The sequence below is a fragment of the Panicum hallii genome, chromosome 1 (assembly GCF_002211085.1).
Source record: "Panicum hallii strain FIL2 chromosome 1, PHallii_v3.1, whole genome shotgun sequence".
NCBI lineage: Eukaryota > Viridiplantae > Streptophyta > Magnoliopsida > Poales > Poaceae > Panicum > Panicum hallii.
The window spans coordinates 32,639,963-32,663,916 of NC_038042.1; the positions used below are offsets into that span (position 1 = coordinate 32,639,963).

At 44.2% G+C, this 23,954-nt stretch overlaps 1 pseudogene; it reads right to left on the reverse strand.

Moving 5' to 3' along the window:
- Positions 1 to 7,232: 7,232 nt before the first annotated feature.
- Positions 7,233 to 12,766, reverse strand: LOC112879055 (annotated as a pseudogene).
- Between the last annotated feature and the right edge of the window lie 11,188 nt (positions 12,767 to 23,954).

Genomic DNA, 23,954 nt, shown 5'->3' on the forward strand with positions numbered 1-23,954 from the left:
AAGATATAGAATTTTTCTGATGTTTATTGCGAATGACATTAGTAGCGAGAGTATATTCATACCGGAAAATCAGTCACCCAACAAAGAGGCTCGATTTCACCTATGGGCAAGCCTATGTGTTTGCGGAGGTAGCGACGCCATGCAGTATTTACCACCTCGATGAGGTCTTGGTATTTTGATTTATCTTGCCTTAACGAGTCGTACACCAAGACCTTGTGCTCGTCAATCCAAATACAAAGCAATATCCAATGAAAGCTGTGCATATACATACGCATAACCAATTAATGTTGATTAAAATAGTTATTAAATAGTATTATTAATACGAAGGGATTGAAAAAAAGAGGCTAACAAAGAACGACTCACTGATGGTTGTATGGCAAGAGAATGAAGGGACACATGCTATTCTTACGCAACCCCCTGTATATAACATTGACTATTTCTTCAGGCTTTTGCTCTACCGTTTTCTCGTGTATAATATCGGGGTCGAAGAACCCGACGTTATGGAAGTTCTTTTTTCGGCAAATTTGAATTTTTGACCTACGGGACACAAGAAAAACGGGGATCAGTCAACACACAAGGCTAAAAATAATGAAACGAGAGACAATACTCACATGCACCATACACTCACGAGGGACTTGTGAAGGGCATCTTGATGGTATAAATCGTAAAGTGCTTCAAACTCGATATATACATCATCTGCCCCCCGCCAGAAATGCTCATCTTTAATCCGGCTGGGAACATCTCTAATTCATTAGCTTTAGATTGCACGGCATACCATTTGTGTAACTCGGCCATTCTCGTTGGTAGGAATGGTAGCAACTCTGGCCATATCAAAGGTTCACCAAGTACAAACTTTTTCCTGCCGCGGGCATTCTGTAGGGCCTCCCCAAGCAACTGAGCCCATGTTAGATCAGTTTGCAATATCATCCCAGCCATGGTCAACGGATCTCTTGATTCATCAGGACATTCTTCACGCGGCACTATCAATGGAGGGATCGATTGTTTGGACTGCTCTCCGAGCTGGGGAACGGTCTTTGCATTGATCCGTCAATTCTTGGGGTTGTTGTAGCACTTTCTGATCTGCCGATCATAATCCGACTCCCTTTCTTTCTCCTTGGTGGGATCTTTAATGAAGTGTTTAATGAAGTGTGCCTTCGCAACCGGATCTATTTCTGGCTTCTTGTTCGCAGCCTCCCTCAGTAGCTTGCGCTTCAGCAAGAAGGTTTCAAACGATACTTCTGCCTCTTTCTCTTCTGGAGCCTTCGCTTTCTTCTTTCTTTGCTGCTTATGAGATGGCTGGACCGAAAGTACCGTGTATGCCTTCTGTCGCTGACTCTGATTCTATTGTGCGGCTGGTGATGATGCCGAAATTGGCTCGCTTTGTGCGGCTGGTGATGGCGGATCCATGCTGGGGTCCCGTGCAGGCGGTGGAGAAGGTGGGCCAACACTAGGATTCCTGTCATCAGCTGGTGTTGGTGATCTTTGCCTTGATCACCGAGCGGAATCTGTGGCTGCTTGCACCAATCTTATGTCGCGCTTTGGCCATGCAATCCATGTGTGTACGGCATGTTGTAGTTCTGTTTCTTCAGGACCTATAGGGATCAGGAGGTCCAAGTCTTCTCAGCGTTCTTCAGTAATTCGGTCAACAAAGACTCTGGCGAATCCTTCAGGAATTGGCTGGCAATGTATTGTCCTGCCTTCTTCTTGGACTTCCGCATAACCCTCAGCACAAACTTTGAGCTTTTTCCCATAAAGAACCAAAAGCTCACATTGGGTCCTAACGGGGATGTCGTCGATGGGGTCCCTCGTCCTGTCGGCACCCAAAGTAGGGTGCTCTGTGGAAGCAACACTGCTACGACGCTGAGAAGGGGTGCTGAACTCCACATTGGCAGCTGGTTGGTCCGAGCGTTGCCCAACTACTGCCTCAAGTGACATTATCCAGTTTTCTAGGCTACAGATCTTCTCTGCCACTACTGCCTTGCTTCTGCATCGGCTTCGGTAGGTTTCGAGATCTCCGGAAAAGCCATATTTCCATGGAACTACGCCCACGCCTTGGGTCCGTCCAGTGTGTTCCGCATTCCCAAGAGCGTAAGTCAGCTCGTCATTCTCTCTGTTGGGCTGGAAGGTTCCTTCTTCCGTACGCCTCATTGCATCGTCAAGTCTTTGGGCAGCCTCTCTTAGTACGTCGCTAGTCACAAACATTCCAGTGTCGGGGTCTAGTGTGCCTCCATGAGCATAGAAGTAATACCTTGCTCGTTTGGGCCAACTCAAGGTCTGCGGTACGATTCCTTTTGCAATTAAATTATTTTCCATCTTTTCCCATTTCAGAACAGCAACCTTATAACCTTCAGGCCCAAGTCTATGGAAGTTTATCTTTTTGCTAGCATTCATTTTGCCTTGAATCGAGGCTGCCATGCTGTCAGCACTGTGCTTGTAATTCACGAATTCATTCCACCACTCTCATTGCTTCTTCCAGACTTTATCAAAATCTGGTGTGAGGCCCTTGTTGACAAAGTTTGCCACCAATTTTTTCTTGAACGAGCCGAACTGAATTGCCATCTTCTTAAATGCCCATCCCTTTACTTTGTCAGCTTTGCCTGGGGGAAAGTTGAAGTGCAACGACACCTCTTTCCATAATAAATCTTTCTCTGAATCTGGCACGATATCTTCAGGTCGATCGGAGACTTTATTTCTCTTCCAAAGCTTGTACTTTATGGGGACGTTCTCCCTAACAAGATATCCCAATTGATTTACAAAGGTCGTCTTAATTTGACCAGGGGCTAGTGGCTCGCCGGTTGCTTCGTTGATCTCCGTGATGGTCGTACATCCTACCATCTTCCTCTTGGAGCCACGTTTCCGTTTAGGCTTCGTCGATCCTGATGCCTGAAAGAATCACAAATTTATCAAGCGGGTTGCTAGCAACTAGTGGACGTCGCGGCAGGTATTGACAAAACGTTTATCCTGATGCATGAAAGAATCACTAAATTTCATACCTCGGCTTCCTCGACATTTTCTTCTTCCTCCCCACTAATATCTTGCTCCTCGCCGCCATGATAATGCAAGTTTAAAAATTGGCTGCCATCGTTCTCGTCCTCATGAAACTCTGGAGCTATGTGCCCAGTACTACCACAAATGAGCTCGTGCATTAACTCGTCTTGGTTGTCCGTAGGATCCATTTCCACTACCCGAAACAATAAAAAAACATTAAGTATTTTCTAGTACTAATAAAATGTATGTATTTGCAAAAATATTGTACACACGTTCCCACTAATAAATGCTCACATGGTTATTTAGATCCAGAATAAGTTAATATCTTTTACAACTGAACAAAACAAATTCCTGAATTTATATATACAGAAAAGAATTATTTAGTAACAATTAACAGACGCCTCTCCGCGCGAGGTAGACGGCCCGGCCTGCCCCGCCTCCATGCTCGGGTCTCCCGTGTGCGAATCGGGGCCAGTGCGTCTCAGACTGAATAGCTTTCACAAATAATTCTGGACTAAACTACGTGGGCCCTTACACACTAGACTACATAGGGCAGATATACATGTGCCACTTACACAGAAGTGCTCATGTGCACATACCCTATAAGGAGCAACTTGCAAGATACTAGAAGAGTTCTTCCATGCGTCTCCCCTATGGAATTTGATGACGAATGAATAGATTATGTGGATATGACTGTATTTGACTAATATAATATGACATAGATATGTTGATTCATCAGGACATTCTTCACGCGGCACTAGTAACAAGAAGGAACTAAACAAAAGAGCAAGCGGAAGCAACATATAAACCATCTAGTTAAAACAAAAGGCAAGACTTCACATCCAAATATTTTTATTACAACTCATCCATCCAGAACGTATGCATATCGAAAAGTGTGCACACGTGCTGTTACTACCATCCAATGAAGCACCCTCTAGCTCAAGAACCTGAAGAGGAGAAAACATGTGTGAGGTTTATGGAAACCTCAGCAAGCAAACTGGTTCAACCAAACCATTTAAATAATATATTATTTAAACATCAATTTAAGAAGCAGCAGTATTATAAAGAGCTACCATAATAAATCAGTTTATTGAGTAGCAAGATGAACAAGTACATACATCAATTTAAGAAGCAGTATTATAAAGAGCTACTATAATAAATCAGTTTATTGAGTAGCAAGATGAACAAGTACATACATCACAACATTACTTTATAATACAAATGTAAAAGGTGCAATGCAATGCATGACTTCACTTCTGCCCACATATCCCCAAGAAAAGAAGTGAGGGATGCAACCACATTGCTCTATCTCAACGCTCAATGTAGTATTGGTACTTACCACACTAACCCAGCTACGATTTCTTTATATGCATAACCAATATGAGAATGCAAATGCAATATTAAAATACAAGAACTTTATATATTTCAAAATTGAAAACTTCAAAAATAAAACTAATTTTCAGATTATCTTACTAGTGCGACCAAGCTTGAGAATAGATTCCAGTTCTTAGGGTCAGGTTGTAAATACAATAGAGAATAGATAACTCAGATCAAGAGCTTAAGAGGAAGCATGTTGATTTATAGACATGCCTTTTTTCATCAGAAGAAATAATAGCTTACCTGAATGATAGGTGCAGCTCGGTCTCTGTCTGCTTGTCTTCTACTGCAGCAGCTTTTGGTCGATTAGCAGCTCACACAGGTAATCAGCAGTGACAAGTGCAGGTATTGCTTAACTTGTTTTTGCAGCTCATCCAGCAACAGAAGTTAACCACATGAGGTACTATTTATTACTTTTTCCACAATGATCTGTTACTCGAGTTGTCTTGCATAGAAGTTGTCTGGTTTTTTATTTAACCCCATGTATGGCCTGTAGATTTTTCCTTGCACTGTTAATTTAATCATCTGTTGCTCTGTCAGGCCATTATGTTGTAGTTGCATTGTTCCATTAGCTAGCAACTCTTTGTTTTTATATCAGCTAACTCGAGCTACAACAGCAACACTTATGTGCTTTTTGTTCAGAGCTTGCCTCTTGTGAATTGGCTAATTAGTAAGTTGGTTAAATGGTGCATTATCAGCATCTTGGTTTGCTCGTCTGGATTTGCTCTTTTGTGCAGGCAGGTCAATTCAGTAGCTGCAGCTACAGCTCCATCAACAGCTTCAAGTGGACATAATCAGAATGCTCGGTTTTCACTGATCAGGTGAATTAATCTTGATATCTTTCTCATGCTACAGTTCCAGTGATTAGACAATCATTGCTTGCTTGGTCCATGATTTTTTGTAATGCTTTAAACTGCCCGTAAGCTCTAGTAAGATTTCAGTCTTATCTGCCTACCTCTTAGTTAGCACTTGAATTGATCATTTTGAAAATTAGTTAGTGCTAATCTTGGCCAGCTGATTGTTTGTATCTTTGCTTCCGCGATACTTTGATAAGTTCCTAACCATTCAGTCATCTATGGTCCTTTTATCCCCAAGACAAATTCAACAAGTTGACCTAAACTTATCAGGAACAGAATAGTCAATTAGCATAAACAAAAACAATCCCATGTGATTCCTCATTCTTTTTATTCTTTTGACACATGATCAAATGCTTATGTGCAGAATGTGTTTGGGAAATCAAGTTCGAAAATATATGGATTGGCTACCGGGACCCTTGCATCAGTTGATGACTCACTGCAATGTAAGGTGATGCATCTATGGAAACTTGAAAAATGTCCCGTAGAGGACAAGGTGCTCACCGCGAATCCGTTTTTGCGATCGGAGGGCGAGGAGGAGGTCCGGAGGGAGGGGTCGACGGCGGGGGCCGGAGCTTCGGGCGCCGCAGCAATGGCGCGAGGACGCCGAACAGTGGCGCGAGGACCTCGAGGCGGCAGGGGCAGCCGGGCGGCCGGGCTGCGCGGAACGGGCCGCGCGCGAGGACGACGAGGTGCGCCGTGGCCGGAGCTTCGGGCGGCGGCAGCAATGGGGCGCGAGGATGCGGAGCAGTGGCGCGAGGACCCCGAGGCGGCAGGGGCAGCCGGGCGGCCGGGCTGCGCGGAACGGGCCGCGCGCGAGGACGACAAGGTGCGCCGGCGGCCGGGGCTTCGGGCGGCGGCAGCAATGGCACGAGGACGTCGGGGCGGCGGGTAAGTTGGGGGCGACGTCGATCTGAATGGGCGAAGGGGCTAATTTGTTGGGGGGATGGCGCGGTTAGTGCCGGCTGACATTACCAGCCGGCACTAACGCGCCCACGTGACGTCAGATGGACAATTTAGTGCCGGCTGGTAGTACTAGCTGGCACTAACGTGCTCAAGTTAGTGCCGGCTGGTAGTACCAGCCGGCACTAACACGCCCACGTGACGTCAGATGGACAAGTTAGTGCCGGCTAGTGTTACCAGCCGGCACTAACGTGTACCATGCGCGCGGGAATTGGCCACGCCAATTCCCATTTACACTAAATTTGTAGTATTCATAAATTTATTCATAATAGGATTAATAATTAGAATAATATAACAAAAATTTATATCTTTTTTTAGCTACACAATAATTATAGTAATTATATGTACACAATAATAATAGTAATTGAAGTAAATTAACGAATATGCAACCATTATCAATTATGTGTAGCGTAAAGGGTTTATATGTGTATATGTTTCTGTTATTCATAATAAATCAAAAACATTTCATTTTGATCCATGCAAAATTCTTCAAAAAACTTTTCAATAGTAGCCTATATAATGATGTAATCAATTCGCATATTACTTGATTATTTGTTTGTAATTTAATGTTTCAATGCTTCTAGTAATGCAAAATTAGTGAATGTAAATAATATTTATACCATGCAAAAATATAATATTATCTGAAGATGATATTATGTCATAATTGGAGAAATAGTATCAAGAATTGAGATAAATACGATGCGGTGCGTTACATTACATCACTAATTGAGAGAATTCAATACATAATTTATATAAAACTACTACTCATTATCATTATCTACTGGAACATTGATAATCTTCCTTTTGACGAAAGTGCCTTGAGCGTGATCACAGCGTAAGTAAGGTGTGTCCTCTTTGGATAAGAGGATGCTAGGGTCAACGTCAACTGAGAATGGAGGAAGGTCATCAATCTGGTCATAATCTTCCGAACTGTCCGAAATATCCTCAACTCCAACAACTTTTCTTTTTCCTGGAAGAACTATGTGCCGTTTCGACTCATTTCCAGCCTTGTCTGCTTCAGGCGTCTTATCTGACTTCTTCTTCGGTTTGCTCGACATGTCCTTCACATAGAACACTTGTGTCACATCCTTGGCTAGAACAAATGGTTCATCTTTATATCCAATCTTTTTAAAGTCAACTATGGTCGTCCCATACCGGTCCTTCGTTACGCCTCCTCCAGTGAAGCGCCTCGACCCGAAGATCAATGCTAAACCATGTATTAATTACCGAACAAAGTCTCCGGCATAATACATGTTACATCAAGTGGAGTCCAGAGTCATACAGAGCTTTATTCTACAAGTACACGAGGAGTAATGCGACAACACAGAGCTACACAACTCAAACATAGGATAGTGACTATCATGACGGCATGGAGGACTAGCTCTTCATCCATCACGACTCCACTCGACCAGCTTGGGTGCGGACACGATCTACTCACAGCCTTCTGGAACAAAGTCGGGATCCTCTGGAGAAAAATCAACCAGGGTTGAGTACAAGAGTACTCAGCAAGATCCACCTCACCCTACGGGAGGGGAATGTCATGCATGACTCACATTAACCACAATGCATATGCAATGCAACTCATGGTACGCCCTTCTTCCCGACACAACCCACAGTAGGTAGCTCACTAGTTGTTAGGACCACACCGTAGCCTGTCCATTCCGTGGACACGGACCATTCGAATGGATTCTACACTCTGCAGAGGTCGTACACTGTACCCACAAGCTCGACTGCCCGAACGGACAACCGACATAGCCGACACCCAGTCGTGGTCACGCCCCAGCCCGGCCGCACAAACCCTCGGGCCCTGACCCCAATGGTCTATACCCGTGAACCATCCCTACGACCGTCAGGCTAACCAGTGGGATTAGGCTAAGTCCGGCCCATAACGGAACCTGTGGTCGTACTAAAGTAAGCTAGGTGAGATGTCAAAACAACTCGGTCCTTATGGTTCACCAGGGCAGCAACCATCCCTCAACATGTCAACTCGAGCCTACCTCCACGGTAGCACTCACCTGCCAGTCTACCACCACGGTAGCGCCGGCTCCAGCATACCCAGCTGCCCTAGCCTCAGCCAAATCCCTTCATATCCTAGTCTCAACTCTAGATATGCATAACTACTCATATGCATGTATGAGCACACTCAATCACTCAAGCACCGATATGTGATCGATCCTAAACCAGGGCTACAACTAGACGTCCTCACATGGATGCAACCGCTCACGTAGGGATCGATGAAACTTGCCTTCGCTTACGTATGCGTCGTTGGCGGCGGCTTCCTGCTCACGGTATGGGTCTTCTGGCTCCATGGCAGGCTCCTCCTCGGTCACTCCGTGATCTACGGGCGGAAACGGCACAACCGGCAAACAAACACAAGCAAGCTATAAAATAAGCTCAAATGGAAATGACAATAGGAGTTGATATGAAGGAGATATTGGGTTTATAGTTTTGGTTGGTACTTAAATAGAATGATTTGGGTTAGGTGCTCACGGCCTGGTGGATGTTTTGGGCCTTTATTAGTATTGCGGAGTTAATGGTCGGGGCTGCCTGCCATCTCACCTTGGCGTGCAACAGCTCAAGGAATAGGGTCAACTGTTGGGGCTTCATCTCGTGAGTGAGCTGGGCTCGTGAGGAGTGGTTCAGCTAGCGGAGTGAAGCGGCTCGGTGTGCTTGGGCTGGTGATGGAGTTCGTCACGGCCTCGCTCCTTTTATAGGCGAGGGGAGTAGCAGCGGCGTCGCACGGGGACGGGCGACGGCGTGGGCTGCGGCAGCTCGCCGTCAACTCAAACAGTGACGGTGCTGAAGGCGCGAGCGTCGAGGCGGCAAAGTCGGCGAGGACGCTGCGGTGGCGTGGGCGAGGTGGGGACACGGAGGTGGGCGGCACGGCGCGGTGCCGGCGGCAGTGCGCGGTCCCGTCGTGGGGCCCGCGTGTCGCGCGTGCGCGGGCGAGAGCGAGCGTGCGCGGCGGAAAAATATCTCGGCCGGCACTGTGCATGACGGTTTATTCCAAGGTCAATGGTGTGAGTACTTTGTGGTTTCCAGGGGATGATGAAGTTATTGCGAAGGAAGTAGGCGCTGTTATGATTATCTGAGAATTAGGGCGTGGTGCGGTGACTTGAGAGGCTTCTGGTTACTTAGTGTACCGGGTCCTTTTGAATCACAACTTATATACTAAGTACTTAAGTTTAACTAGGAGGCTAACGCTTATAAAAACACTTACCTTATTGGAGCGGCAAAGTCCCGAAGGAACACGCGCCTTTAAGTGGCTAGTCCAGCACTAACCCTCCTAGCCCTACCACAACCTATCTACCTTGCTCATGGGTGGATGTCATGGCAAGGAGGGGGCTCTATTTATAGGTCAAGGGAAGCCATGGTATTAGGACAAGTGTCCTCCTTCTAGAGAATTCCAAAATATCTTAACATTTTCAAAATTTTATTTATTACTATTTCTAGAGTCTTCCATGGAAAATATCTCCCCCCTTGCTTAGTGGAGAAGGATCCTTGAGAATATTTTATTCTTGCTTAGGGGCTAAGGATCTAGAGAGTTGCCTTGAAAATATCTCACTATTGCTTAGTGGCTAAGGATCTAGAGAGTTGTCTTGAAAATATCTCACTATGGCTTAGTGGCTAAGGATCTAGAGAGTTGCCTTGAAAATATCTCGCTTTTGCTTAATGGAGAAGGTCTTAGAGAGTTGCCTTGCATCTTCTTCAAAGTGATGAAAATTGGGATGTTACATCCAGCCACCCATTCGCAACGAAATAAAGGGACAACTATGGGTCCATATTCAAGTTCCCATATCTCCTCTATGACACCATAGTAGTTGTTCTTTTCTCCATTACTGTTTACTATACACATACGGACACCACTGTTTTGGTTGCTGCTTTTCTTGTCTTGAGCTCTCGTATAAAATGTATACCCATTGATTTCGTACCCTTGGTATTGCTGGACAGTGATTGATGGTCCCCTAGCCAGCCATTGAAGTTCTTGATCAACTGTGTTGTTGCCCAATAATTTTCATCTGAACCAGCCGTCAAAAGTTTTTATATGTTGCGTGTAATCCAAGCAAGATTCTTTTGTGGATTTTCAGACTGTATAATATTCATGTGCTCATCAATATATGGAGCCACCTTGGATGAATTCTGAAGAACCGTGAAGTTTGCTTGGCTGAATTCACTACAAGGGATGTGCACATTATATTTCTTTCCTAGTGTGCCTTTTCCCTTTAGTCGCCCCTCATGGTGTGACACAGGGAGCCCAATCGGATTGAGATCAGGAAGATAGTCAACGCAAAACTCAATGACCTCCTCGGTTCCATAGCCCTTAGCAATGCATCCTTCTGGGCGAGAACGTTTACGCACGTACTTCTTCAATACTGCCATGAACCTCTCGAAAGGGAACATATTGTGTAGAAAAACAGGACCCAGAATAGTTATTTCTGTCACAATATGAACTAGAAGGTGTGTCATAATATTGAAGAAGGAAGGTGGGAGGACCATCTCAAAGCTGACAAGACATTCAACAATGTCTTTCTGCAGCTTTATTAGATTATTTGGATTAATTGCTTTCTGTGAAATTTCATTCATGAATGCACAAAGCTTTATAACTGCCAATCTCACATTTTCCGGTAGAACACCCCTCAGTATAACCGGAAGTAATTGTGTCATCAGAACGTGGCAGTCATGGGACTTCAAGTTTTGGATTTTCTTCTCTTTCACATTTATTATGCCCTGTATATTTGACGAGTATCCAGACGGGACCTTGATACTGTTCAAGCAATCGAACATGCTTTCCTTCTCCTCTTTACTCAGATTATAGCTAGCAGGTTTTAAATAGTGGCGTCCTTTGTCTCTCTTCTCGGGTTGCAAGCCTTGTCGTCCAACTAGCATCCACATGTCGCGCCTTGCTTCCAATGTGTCTTTTGACTTACCATACACTCCCAGAAAGCCTAGTAGGTTGACGCAAAGATTCTTCGACAGATGCATCACATCAATTGCGTTGCGAACCTGTAAGACTTGCCAATAAGGTAGGTTCCACAATATAGACTTCTTCTTCCACATTGGAACATGTCCCTGGTCATCCTTCGGAATAGGTTGGCTACCGGGACCCTTTCCAAATACTACCTTCACATCCTTGATCATCGAGAACACACGCTTTCCATTACGGAACAGAGGCTTACGATGAGTTTCGGGCTCTCCTTTGAAATGCTTCCCTTCGGTTCTTAGGGGGTGATCGGTAGGAAGGAATCGGCGATGGCCCATGTATACGCACTTCTTACAGTGTTTCAAATAAATGCTAACGGTTTCATCATAACAGTGGGTGCAGGCCATGTATCCTATGTTCGACTATCCCGAAAGTTTTGCAAGTGCAGGCCAATCATTGATGCATACAAAAAGCAACGCTCGGAGGTTGAAAGACTCCTGTTTATACTCATCCCACACATGTACACCTTCTTCTTTCCAGAGCAGTAAGAGATCATCCATCAAGGGTTGCAGGAACACCTCAATATCGTTGCCAGGTTCTTTTGGCCCTTCTATAAGCACCGGCATCATGATGAACTTACGCTTCAGGCATAACCAAGGAGGAAGGTTGAACATACATAGGGTCACGGGCCATGTACTATGAGCGCTGCCAAACTCATCGTACGGATTCATTCCATCCGCACTTAGAGCAAATCTTATATTCCTTGGGTCGTTGTCAAATTGAGGATACTCTCGGTTAAGGTTTCTCCACTGGAACCCATCTGCTGGGTGTCTGATCATGTGATCCTCCTTACGGTCTTCTTTGTGCCACCGTATCAACTTAGCGTTGTCCTTATTTTTGAAAAAGCGCTTCAGACGTGGTATTATGGGGAAGTACCACACCAACTTTGCGGGAACTCTCTTCTTTACCGGCTCCCCATCAACATCACCTGGATCATCTCGCCTGATCTTATACCGCAATGCGCTACAAACAGGACAAGCTTCCAAGTTCTCGTATTCGCCGCGATACAGTCGTTAAGACATGCGTGAATCTTCTGCACGTCCAATCCAAGAGGGCAAACCATCTTTTTAGCTTTGTATGTTGTTGACGGCAGTTCATTACCCTCAGGAAGCATGTTCTTTACAATCTTTAATAGCTCACCAAATCCCTTATAGGTGACACCATTAGTTGCCTTCCATTTCAGCATCTCTAGCGTGGTACCCAACTTCTTCTGCTCCGGTTTGCAACTAGGAAACAACGGCCTTTTGTGATCCTCCAACATCTTCTCAAACTTTAATGCCTCCTTCACAGTGTCACTGTCTTTCTGTGCATCAAGCAACGCCTGACCTAGCTCGTCAGGTGGCTCCTCTTGTGCAACATTTGCTTCACCCTCGTCCATTGGTTCATCTTGAAAGCCACCTGCTTCATGAACCCATGCCCAATCTGGAAGATTGTTATCACCATCGTCATCTTCTTCATTATCTTCCATCATAACTCCAACTTCGCTGTGCTTAGTCCAAAGGCTATAGTTACTCATGAAACCATTCAAGGCCAGGTGATTCCATAGAGTTTCTATTTTCTGGAATTCCTTTTTATTTTCGCAAACACTGCATGGACAACACATTAAACCCTTTGGCGACCTATTTGCCATTGCTGCCTTGAGAAAAGAATCTAAACCCTGAATCCACGCCGAGGTGCTCCGGCTTCCGTGCATCCATTGCCGGTCCATCTGTACAAATTAAAAAAAATCATGCTCATTATCCCTAAAAATAGGTTACTATGAAGTAATTCAAAAAAAATGTAAATGTGTCATAAGCCACCTATCTAGTAAATTTAAACTAAATAGCAAAATAAATTGGCACAATAACATATACACATGTCACCATGAAATAATTCAAAAAAATCATTCTAAATGTGTGATGGTCAAACTATATAATAATCATTCTCTAAAAAGCAACTAATCAATTCTACCTTGCTCAAATTAATGAACAAATTAATGAATCATGCTCATTGTCCCTCATCCTTAAAATCCCTAAAATTTTGCATAATAACATATACACATGTCCCCGTGAAATAATTCAAAAAAATTACTCTAAATGTGTCATAGTCAAACTATCTAGAAAACCTTCTCTAAAAAAGTAACAAATCGATTCTATTTTGCTCAAATTAATGAACAAATTGGAAAATTATGCTCATTTTTTCTCAACCTTAAAATCACTATTTTCTTTATCTAGAAAGAATGAAACAAAGAATAAACACCGTAAAAGAAGAGTGGAAGAAGCTACTAACCTTTGGTGCACTTGGATGGGTGAAATCCTCACAAATTTGGGAAAAAATGGGCAGCACCTCCCCTGTAACACGCCATGAAAGAGCTCGGTTGGAGGGCTCGGGAAGAAGGAGTGCCAAATGAAATGGAGGGCTGGGGATGTAGTGGCCGGTATATACGGGGCAAGTTAGTGCTGGCTGGTGGCTGTAGCCGGCACTAACTGTGTACGTTTAGTGCCGGCTAGAGCAAACAGCCGGCACTAACTTGTAATTGACCAAGTTAGTGCCGGCTAGATATTCCGACCGGCACTAACGTGCATTTTGACCGTTGTGGCAGCCGTCTGACTGTTGGGGGGATGGCACGTTAGTGCCGGCTGGGATTTCTAACCGGCACTAACGTGCCCGCCTTGCACTGTTCAGGCATGTTAGTGCCGGCTCGTTTTTGACCGGCACTAACGTGCTGGTACCGATAGACCGTTTTCTAGTAGTGGCGCGGCCCGTCCCTGGCCTCCACGCGGCAGGGAATCCTTGCACGCGCGAGCCGGGACGCGCCGAAGAGGAAAAGGGGTGACTGACGGTGACCGTAACGACGGCGGAGGAGAAGAACACTGGCGAGTGTCCGGAAGGCCAAACTGAAGCTCAAAGAAGTCGATTGAAGGGTGGGCGAGCTTCACAAGGTCGAGGTGAAGCTATGGGAGGGGCTGTCATGGATCGGGAGGGGCTGGGGTGGTCTGCCCATGGTGGACAGGGGGTTCACCGGAGAAGAACACGGGCGGCGACGGCGTTCAGAAGCTCGGGGTGAAATGAGAATGCAAGAGAGAGCAAAATGGAGGGAGGGGTAGCTACTAAAGGTCTTGGACCAGAAAAGAAGGGCGAGGGGGGGGGGAATATGCACGGGCACTATCCACAATGGCGGCGAGGTGGCGGCCGAGAGGTGCTCGGGCAGAGGCAGAGCGGCGTGGCGCGCGCGGGAGAAGGCCAGAGGAGAGGGGCTAGGGCGGCGGCCAGCCTGGGGGCGCCGCGTGGGAGCTGCCAGAGGCAGGAGGTGGCACCGGCAGAGCTGCAGCGGTGGTGAGCGGTGGCGGCCTACGACGACAGAGATGAGCAGAGGGAGAAGAAGAAGAGGGGGGGGGGGCAGGGGCTGATGTGTAAATTTCAAAAATTCCAGGGTCTCCGATGTAAAACAAGATTTTCTCACTATTTTATATCCCAAATGAGAAAATGGTCAAAATAAGAATTGTAGAACTTTTCAAACCCTACAACTTTTATTTAGGGTTCAAATTCAAAAACTCAAAGGATAGAGCTTTATTTTAAATCCTTGGACTTAATTCAAACTTTATAAAGTTTTTGTCCTTATTAGGTTAAATTTCATGTATTTTTTGGACTTAATTGCAAGTTTTATGTAATGCAATGATGACTAACACTCTTACATTTTGACCCCTAGTAAAATTGGAAGTTACATTTGTAATTCAAATATTTTGCATAAAAGGACTCATACTTTTGAAAAATGACACATAAGTCCTTATTTCCACACATTCAATCAATTTCACTCAATTCAATACATACATTCCAATTTCTTTCCTAATGTGTTACAATTTTGACACCTAGGGTGTCACAGCTGATGAGAATGATATGTGTTGCAATCTGCTTCGTGCAAAATATTTGTCCTCCCGCCCCTTTGCAAATTGCAGCAGAAAAGTGGGATCTCAATTTTGGAAGGGCATACAGAAAATTAAGGACAGATTCTATCTAGGATCATCTTTCTCAATTGGGAATGGGGAGAACATTAGATTTTGGACTGACACATGGCTCTCAAGTTAGAATTCCCAAGCTGTTTGCTTGCTGTCGGTCAAGGGATATTTTGGTCAGTGACTGTTGGGATCGGGAGGAGTGGGATGTGTCATTCAGAAGAACCTTTGGGGCTGTAGAGGTTCAGGAATGGACCAATTTACTTCACAAACTAGACGGGTGCACTTATCTGACCAAGACCAGGCGGTTGGAGGTTGGAAACAAAAGGGATGTATACAACAAAGTCAATGTACCAATTCATCACTTTTGGAGGTGTTGTTGACAAGAGAGCACAGAAGATATGGAAAAGCAAAATGCCAATGAAGCTGAGGGTGTTTGTTTGGCAAGCCCTGCATAAGCATTTGCAAACCGGGGTGGTGCTGAAAAGGATGAAGTGGAAAGGAGATGAGAAATGCCCTCTCTGCAATAAACCTGAGACGATAGACCATATTTTCTTTCAATGCGTTATCGTGGCTTTTGTTTGGATGTGTTTCAAAGAGGCTCTTGGGTGGGATAGGGCCCCGAATAGTTTGGCGAAGGTTTTCAGTGATTGGATCCCAATTGGATGTACTGATTATGATCTTAAAACTCTTCTCCTTTACTATAGTTTGGTGGATGCTTTGGCTTTCTCGAAATAAGAAGAGAATGGAAAAGAAATTTCTAAAACATCCTGGTGATGTTCTGTACTCAATCTCTCTTAAAATGCAGAAGTGGGGGGTCCTGTTGAAACCAGCGAAAAGGGATCGCTTTGACAAGCTTCGCAAGGTGATGGAGACCTGGATGAAGGAGTTCCTCAAGTCAAGACATGGCAAAGAAACGCTGGATGATTTTTCTCTTTAGCCTTCTGTCTGTTCTCAGTTCTTTAGTTGTGTGTAGCGTTTGGGGTGTGTCGCGGCTGCGTCCTCTTTGAACTTACTAGTTAAGCTGGTACCCCCAGCGTCGTGTCGAGTTTGTACCAAACATTTGCTTTCCTTAAAAGCAGGAGTAATCTGGTTCTAAAAAAAAGAAAAACAGCCAGAACAGAGAGGCAAGGAATGGATTGTTCGACCACCTTAACCATTGATTTAGCTTCTGAGTTGAATACTAAAGTTGTAACTCTCAAAATTTCTAATCACTGCTAAAAGATGAGAAATTTTGGTTGAACAGACTGGGAGTTATGAATTTTCTTGTAAAGAGCATTATTCTGTCCACAGCATAATCTATGATCTTTTGAGTTCTAAATTTTTCCGCACTTATCCTATTAAGCCTTGGAAGCACTGTGGATCACTTAGCTAATGAAAGGCTTGCACATTTTAGATGGTTGGAGTGACAAGTGGTGCCCCGGATGGTTTTGGGACTTCAAGTGGTAGTGGACAGCCACCACCGTCACCAACACCGCCCAATATGGCCGAAGTGATGGCTGCCCAAACTGACTACTCCGGCAGATTGTCCAAGGATAGCAAGCATTCCAGCAGCAGCACCACCACCACCATCAGCGGGGTGGGCACAATATCCACTAACCTCAAGTTGCGGGCTATCGGGACTTTATGGGCAGTCAGCCCCTCTATTTAACTGAATGGAGGAACCTTTGGACACGGATGCTTGGATCCACACTATTGAATCCAAGTTTTCTCTACTTATGGTAGAATGTACTATGCAAACAAGGCCCGTTTCACCGTGCAACAACTTCGCGGTACCGCACATCTTTGGTGGGACAATTATTTCACCATACTCCCTACCGATCATGTTGTTAGTTGGGATGAATTCAAGAATGCCTTCATAGCCCATCAAATTCTAGAAGGGCTTATAGAGAGAAAGCTGAATGAGTTTCTGGCTCTCACTTAGGGTACTCCCACTGTACTTCAGTACTCTCAGGATTTCAATAGTCTATGTCAATACACGGGTTATCATGCTGACACTGATGCTAAGAAGCGGGATCGCTTTCGCAAAGGCTTTAATACCAAGCTCAAGGACCGCTTGAACCCCATCAAGGTAGATACTTATAATGAGCTGGTTAACTTGGCTATCACTCAGGAAGATTGTATCATGGCTCATCGGGCTGAAAAGAAGAGGAAGGCACCCGCTGGACCCTCTAGTGCTCCTCCATAGATCGTTTGGTGCAGAATGCTACTCATTGTTGGGTATTTTTATGATCACAAATTAATCTGCAAGTGCACAAATACCGTTGTAGCTTTGACCCGGGAGTATTCCGGGGTATTGTATCCATTGAGGAACATGTGTATATTATCTAAGGCTCAGGTTCGTCCAAGGACACCCCACTGGATAGAGGAAAGGGGTAGAAAGGATTTCTAAGGCTAAGAATCAGAGGTAAGATAGATCTGTCATAGTTGTTCACGTCGGGCTACTGGCTTCCCATAGGACAAAACCTGGTGAGCTCTAGTAATACAGCACTGGGATATACCCGAACGGGGAGGGTTAAGCTTGATAGACAAGGCTGCCGCCACCTGCTACCTATCTCATCCAACCATGGGATATATCACAACCAACAGGTAAAGTCTGATCTAGACATCACGTCTATACCATCCTTTACGAACTCTAGAATCGATCTTACTATAGAGCATCCACTACACTAGTGAACTATTGATCCCGTAAACAACTAGGGGACTAGAACTATTACTTAAGTAAGAGACAAAAGCACAAAGGAAATCATGAACACTTACTATGATTGATAAGCATCCGTCGAGGTACAAGCTGGAGAAGAGCGCTGGGGTCGATCAGCACCAACCCAACTTCCCCTCACTCTCTTCCTATTTTCTAAGCACTACCTAGGCAGCACTAAACCTCTAAGGTGAGCCTAAAGCGGAAGAATGAGATTATAAGCACAAGAGAGGAGAGTGAATGGTGTGTAGTAAACTCAACAAGCCCTAACTAAGCAGTACTAGTAAAGGCTCAAAAGGGTCTATAGGATTGCGGTGGGGGGAAAAATTCTACTATTTTTGGCTTTTTCTGGACTGTAGGAAAAATAAAAATAGCGAAGGATTGGAAGTCTCTCACCAAACAATCTTGCTCTGATACCAACTGATGCGAACCCGTTAGGGTTTGTTCCTAATCTTTTGATGAGAGGGGATGGATAACTCGATTGGTGGATGGAGACAATGTTCATGGCCTGACTACAGCCTTCCAAGGATGCTGCGCCTTAGCAACTGATACACTACCTCCAATGGCTGCCGCGATCTTGTGGAGCGCAACACCCGACCACTAGGGCATTCGTCCTGCAAGCAATCGAAGAACAAGCAAGAACAAGTAGAACAAGCAACTCAATCACAAATATGGAGATAAGAACCAATCTAAAATCATAAAGGTGGGGTTCTGAATCGAGTAGAACGGATGGTCTAGTCGACACACGCGTCTACAAGCAAGCAATAGCTAAACTTTCAATAAAACAAAACCCAATCTATTTGCGGTGGCTATGGAGGTATATGAGAGTGTAGAGGATGACCAGGATGTGGTGGAGGTCGTCCCTAAACCCTAGGACGCGCCCCTGTTGGGCCCCACTTGATACACACCCCATCGGGCCAAAATCAGGTGACGCAGCACCGTGGACAGAAAAGGTCTTTGTAGTAAATCAATGATTGCGGCCGCCTCGGAGAAGATATAGACATGAGTCTAGAACCATATGAAAGTAGACTTTATTAGCTTTCCGTGAAGTCCAAGAACTCCCCAATCGGTGTCCGTATGAAGTCGTGGCAGCCGTTACAAGTTGGTTCTGTCCTGCAGTTCGAATCCAATATCCAAAACGTGTTGGATTTGGACTCTTCCTTTTCTTGCACCAAAAGTGACATGGTGGCCTGGTGGGGAACATTGGGAAGACTTGGGTTTGGTCCTCAATATATTTCTTTGGTCCTCCATATTTTTCATGTAATTTGCACACACGGATTTATCCAATCAAGTAATTCTGAAAACGAGAATGCACAGAAATCATAGTGCAGCATTAATTGTTCAAATGTACCAAATTTAATCTTGATATAGAGTTGATTCACCTTTGGACAAGAAGACACTAATATGGTCGTATCCATGCTAGTGATGTCCTCATCAGTGTGTCCTCATTCTTACCCCCTCCTCTACTATTTATAGCTGTGACCAAGGGGTTTTGGCCTGGAAAACAGGTGGGTCTAGGCAGAACTGACTTCTAGATGTCACCAGGAAGCACCAAGTGGAAGCTGGGGGAGAGGGGGCCTAGTGGTAGTTCAGCCGAACCACTGGTTCGGCCGACCACTAGCCACCGCCTTTGGCCGGGAGACTGGTATGTGGGCCCTTACGTAGGTTCTGTTGGTGTTTTACATCCAAGTCCGCCGAGGGATACCCCCGAGGTGGTGAGTTGTAGGTAGGGTGTCGCCGAGATTAGGAACTGGAAGGTGCAAGGAACACAAAGTTTAGACAGCTTCGGGCCGCCGAGAGCGTAATACTCTATGGCCTGTGTGATGGTTTGTATTGACTTAGGTGTTGATGTTTGGAGGGGGACCCTGCCCGCCATTATATAGTCTATTGGGGATAGAGTTCCATGAAAATTCTAGTCAGATATAAGCTCAGGAGTCCTACCCGAGTATTTTTCGGGTAATTTCCTTCTATTCCGACTAGTTCTACTATGATACAAGTAGTTACAACTGATGTAGGGCGTATGCCATATCCCATCCCTTATATAGTTTGGGGGATAGGGTTACATGGAAATCCTAGCCAGATACGAGCTCAGAAGTACTACTAGAGTACTTTTCGGGTTGTTTCCTTCTGTTCTGACTAGTTCTACTACGGTGCGAGTAGTTCTACTACTGTACGAGTAGTTACAACTTATGTAGGACATGGGCCTTGTCCCATCCCTTATCCTTGGATATGTACGCCATGTGCGCAGTCCTGTGGGCCCGGGTCTGACAGGTTTTGGGTGACTTGGCGCAGTCTTATGTCGGTTGCATGCTTGGTGGGCCCTTTCATCCATGGGAGGCTGAACGGCGCGTTCTGATTGGTCAGGTTGGTGTTGCCTTGGATTGAGAGTGTCTTTAGGCTATCATGTGGGTCCTTCAATCCTCGTGCTTGCTCGTGATTGGTTGGTGTTTTGTAGCTTGGATCCTGAGCGTGTTTTACCTGCATTTCTGCTCAATTTCCAACATAGCAATATTTTCCAAGGGACATATGGATTTGGCATTTATTTGGATAAATATGCAGGCATGAAATGTTAGTTCTCATGGTTTTCTGCATCAAATTGACGGTCGAAATCGGTCCTCGAGTAAATGTTAGGACTAAGGTGGAACGCCACTTCTTTTTGATATGATACCTGCATATAGATTATTCCGAGCTTCACCATTACCTATAAATCTTGTTGTGTTTACAATAATAGTCTGGGTAGTTGAAGAGTGGAATAGTATTGACTTGAGTCTCCTCCATTTCTCCGCTGTATGACTAGGAGTCGATAGATTTTTGAAAGAACCAACCATAGCTTTACTCTTCCATAGGATCTCTCAAGTCACTCAATATGTATGTATCCTTACCAAGGCATTGCCTCTTTTCATCCTACTTCTAATGATAGCTTATGTGAGGCTCATGGTAGGAGATTTGGAAGCATGCACTTGTTTCACATATATTGCGAAATCAAAAATTGGATCCATGGAGATGACACATCATACGAGTTGATCAAGATTGTGCATGTGTATGGAAAGTGTATGATGAAAATGAGACTCCTTTTTATGAAACTTTCTCTCCTTTATTTGGAAGATGGCTATATATTCTTTTTTTTTCTTGGACCTTCATGTGTCCATATTTTTCTTCAACACTAGGATCTTCATGTGTCCTCTTTTTTTTTTGACAGCCCATGTCCCTTTTGTAACATTACTAGAGAGAGAGATCATTTGGTATGGAGTTTTATTTTGCGGATGGATGGGATGGAATGGCTAACTTCCACTGTAGAAGTTTAGCATGCGGAGTGTATGTGATCTTGATCAAGCAAGTATGAAAAGACATCTCACTAGGGTCACAAAATTGATGAAGCTTAATGCAACAACAAAACACATATGTAAACGGTTTCCTTCATGAAGATCGACATATGGCTTTGGTAGGACAAACATGGGGGGTTTGTAAAGCTATGGAGGGGTTCTCTTTTTGAAATAAAATTTCCCAGACATAAAAGCAGAGAAAGCAAGGATTCCTTCATCAAACCTTATCTCACTTTTCAACAACTTAACAATTATGGGTTCCCTAAGATATGATTCACAGATTCAAATTTAGCAAGGAATAAAATATATGCAAGCCAATCATGTGACACATCATCAGAGGATAACCTTAAATTTAATTTTAGTGATTGACAAGCGAGGCCAGTGCTGGTTTGGCCAAACCTGGGGTTCCGCCAACCGACGCTAGCACCTGTTCGCCTTGGCCTTTTGCGTGCTGGTTCATTGGGTGTTGTGAGCGTGTTGTGGGTGATCTCAAGCGTATGTGCATTGGAACTCTGATATATCTCCCCTGCACTTGTTCTTGTAGCTAGTGCTTTTATTCAAAAACAAAAAGGAGGAAATAAAAAGGGACTCTACTGATTTGAGAAATAGGGAGTACTTTATTCGAACTCAAATATTTTTTTATTTTCACCATGAGACTTACTCAAATAAGGCAACTAGAATTGCATCAACATAAGCGAAAGAGGATTTACTTATGATGAACCCTTGAAGAGTGGTATGTACTGTGGCAGAACCACTTGAATTATTCCGGCTCAAGTGTGCAAGTCATCGCTATACAGCAGACATTAACTCAACGCACTTCAAACGGAATAACCCATTGGTCTATCGGGTCTCCGCCCGATACAACAAACGGTTCAACAGGATCGAAGCAAGTTTACCTCGCACGAAGGCGAGTTTACAGTCACACAACAGCTCACCAACTTTTTAATCCACAACATATTAAACATTATTACAAACCGCTTCAAACTTAACGTAAACTTATACAAATATCGTTTAAAACGACAAGCTAAACAGCTTGTCCAGGTTTGTAGCGGAAGAAAATTAATGCGCGACTACACATGTCACGGAGGTTGACACCACACTCAGCCCGAAGCATGGCGTCATTCAGGAGGGTCACTGCCAGCCGGGGACGGATCCCATGTCACCGACCAGCCAAACGGAACAGAGAGTGGCCATGTTGGACTATCCGTGGAGTTTTCAAAGGTCATACCTGAAAAATAGACTAGCAAAGCTGAGAATACTAATACTCAGCAAGACTTAACCGCTTCATAGTATAATTAGCCATGTAACTAGACTCATGAAGGCTTGAAATGGTTCTGCGTTTAATTTCAGCTGAAAAGCAACAAAGAGTATGAGCTAACTTTCATATTTTAGCTTTTAGACTCTAGTTTCAGTAACCATTCTAGATAAGCACCTATACTTAGACAAACAGGATAGAGATTAACATCCATCCAGATTATTCCATAATGGTTACCGTTCTTACTCTATGTGGTAGAAGGAATAAGCAGTCTCAATCTCCGCGAGAAACGGACGATTCTGAATCGAATTTCCAAACCTTGCAAGGCAAATCTAACTCACACGCTTGGAACATCCAACGATAGTTCTGAAGCAACCGTTTGCCTTTCATTCTGACTCGTGGAACAGGGCCACCACAAGCGACTGTAGGACCGTACACACACCAATTGTGCAGGACATACGTCTGTAGCGAGACTACATGATCGTACTCTTGTCCACTGCGCGGAACGTACTCCCGCACATTGGTGCGTGAGAAAAACAAAATTACGAGTGGTGGGAGGTATGTCCACTCCTCGGGCCGATTGGTTACTAGGCTTACCGCTTTACCATATTTCGCGTCATGTGGCTAGTACTTTCAAAAGCTTAGCCACCACTACCACACACTGCGACCTTATCAAATTTTATCAACACAGACAGGGTAATCTTCCGAGTCATGATACCGCACATGACCCCGTCCATCATCCTTATAGTGATTGCAGAATAGTAAACATTCAATTCCTAGATCGCGTGGGTGAGAGGAAATCACCCAACTTCTACCGGTCCTATTAGCAAAGCATCTATCCTGATAAGGACTCAGGCACAATACATAGGTTCCTAGTATCAATGCATCTAGGATTCCATTTCAACTCCTAGACTTAATGCAAGATATAATATATACATATAAGATTGCGTAAATGTAGTAATTTGAAATACTGGGTTATGCATCGGGGCTTGCCTTCTTGAGCGGGGCTGGGGGCAGGAGTGTCAAAGATTTCCGAAATTTGGTTCGGAGCTTCAGTTAGAGTTTCGACGATGTTTACTGGGTCTTCAGAAAACCCTTGCTCAGTTTCCGGGACTAGCTTGTAGTCTCCGTCGTTGAGTGTCGTTGATTCTACATGATATGCAATGATTTGATTTAGATGGTTTGCGAGTTAAGAGTTTTATTTCATGATAAAGTTGCAATCCAACAGAGTAATACACATACATTCATAAAGCAAGAGGTTTAAATATAAACTTATTATTGGTATCCTAATTCAATTATCCTAATTAGTTGAATTAATTGAATTAGGTTAACAAGTTTGATTTTTAATTTGAAATTCATAGAGGCTCTAGCCTTGAATTTTTGTGGGTAAGCTTTATTCTAGTGGATGAGCTTACTGTGAATTGTTCATAATTTTCTAAAAATAGACACTAGGGTATTTGAATTTAGTTCAAATGTTAGGTTTAAATTCAAATCTTAGGTAAAACAGTGCTATGAATTCTTGAAAAATTAATTATGAACTAATTATCAACATATCAATATATTGTAAAAATATCTAAGCATAA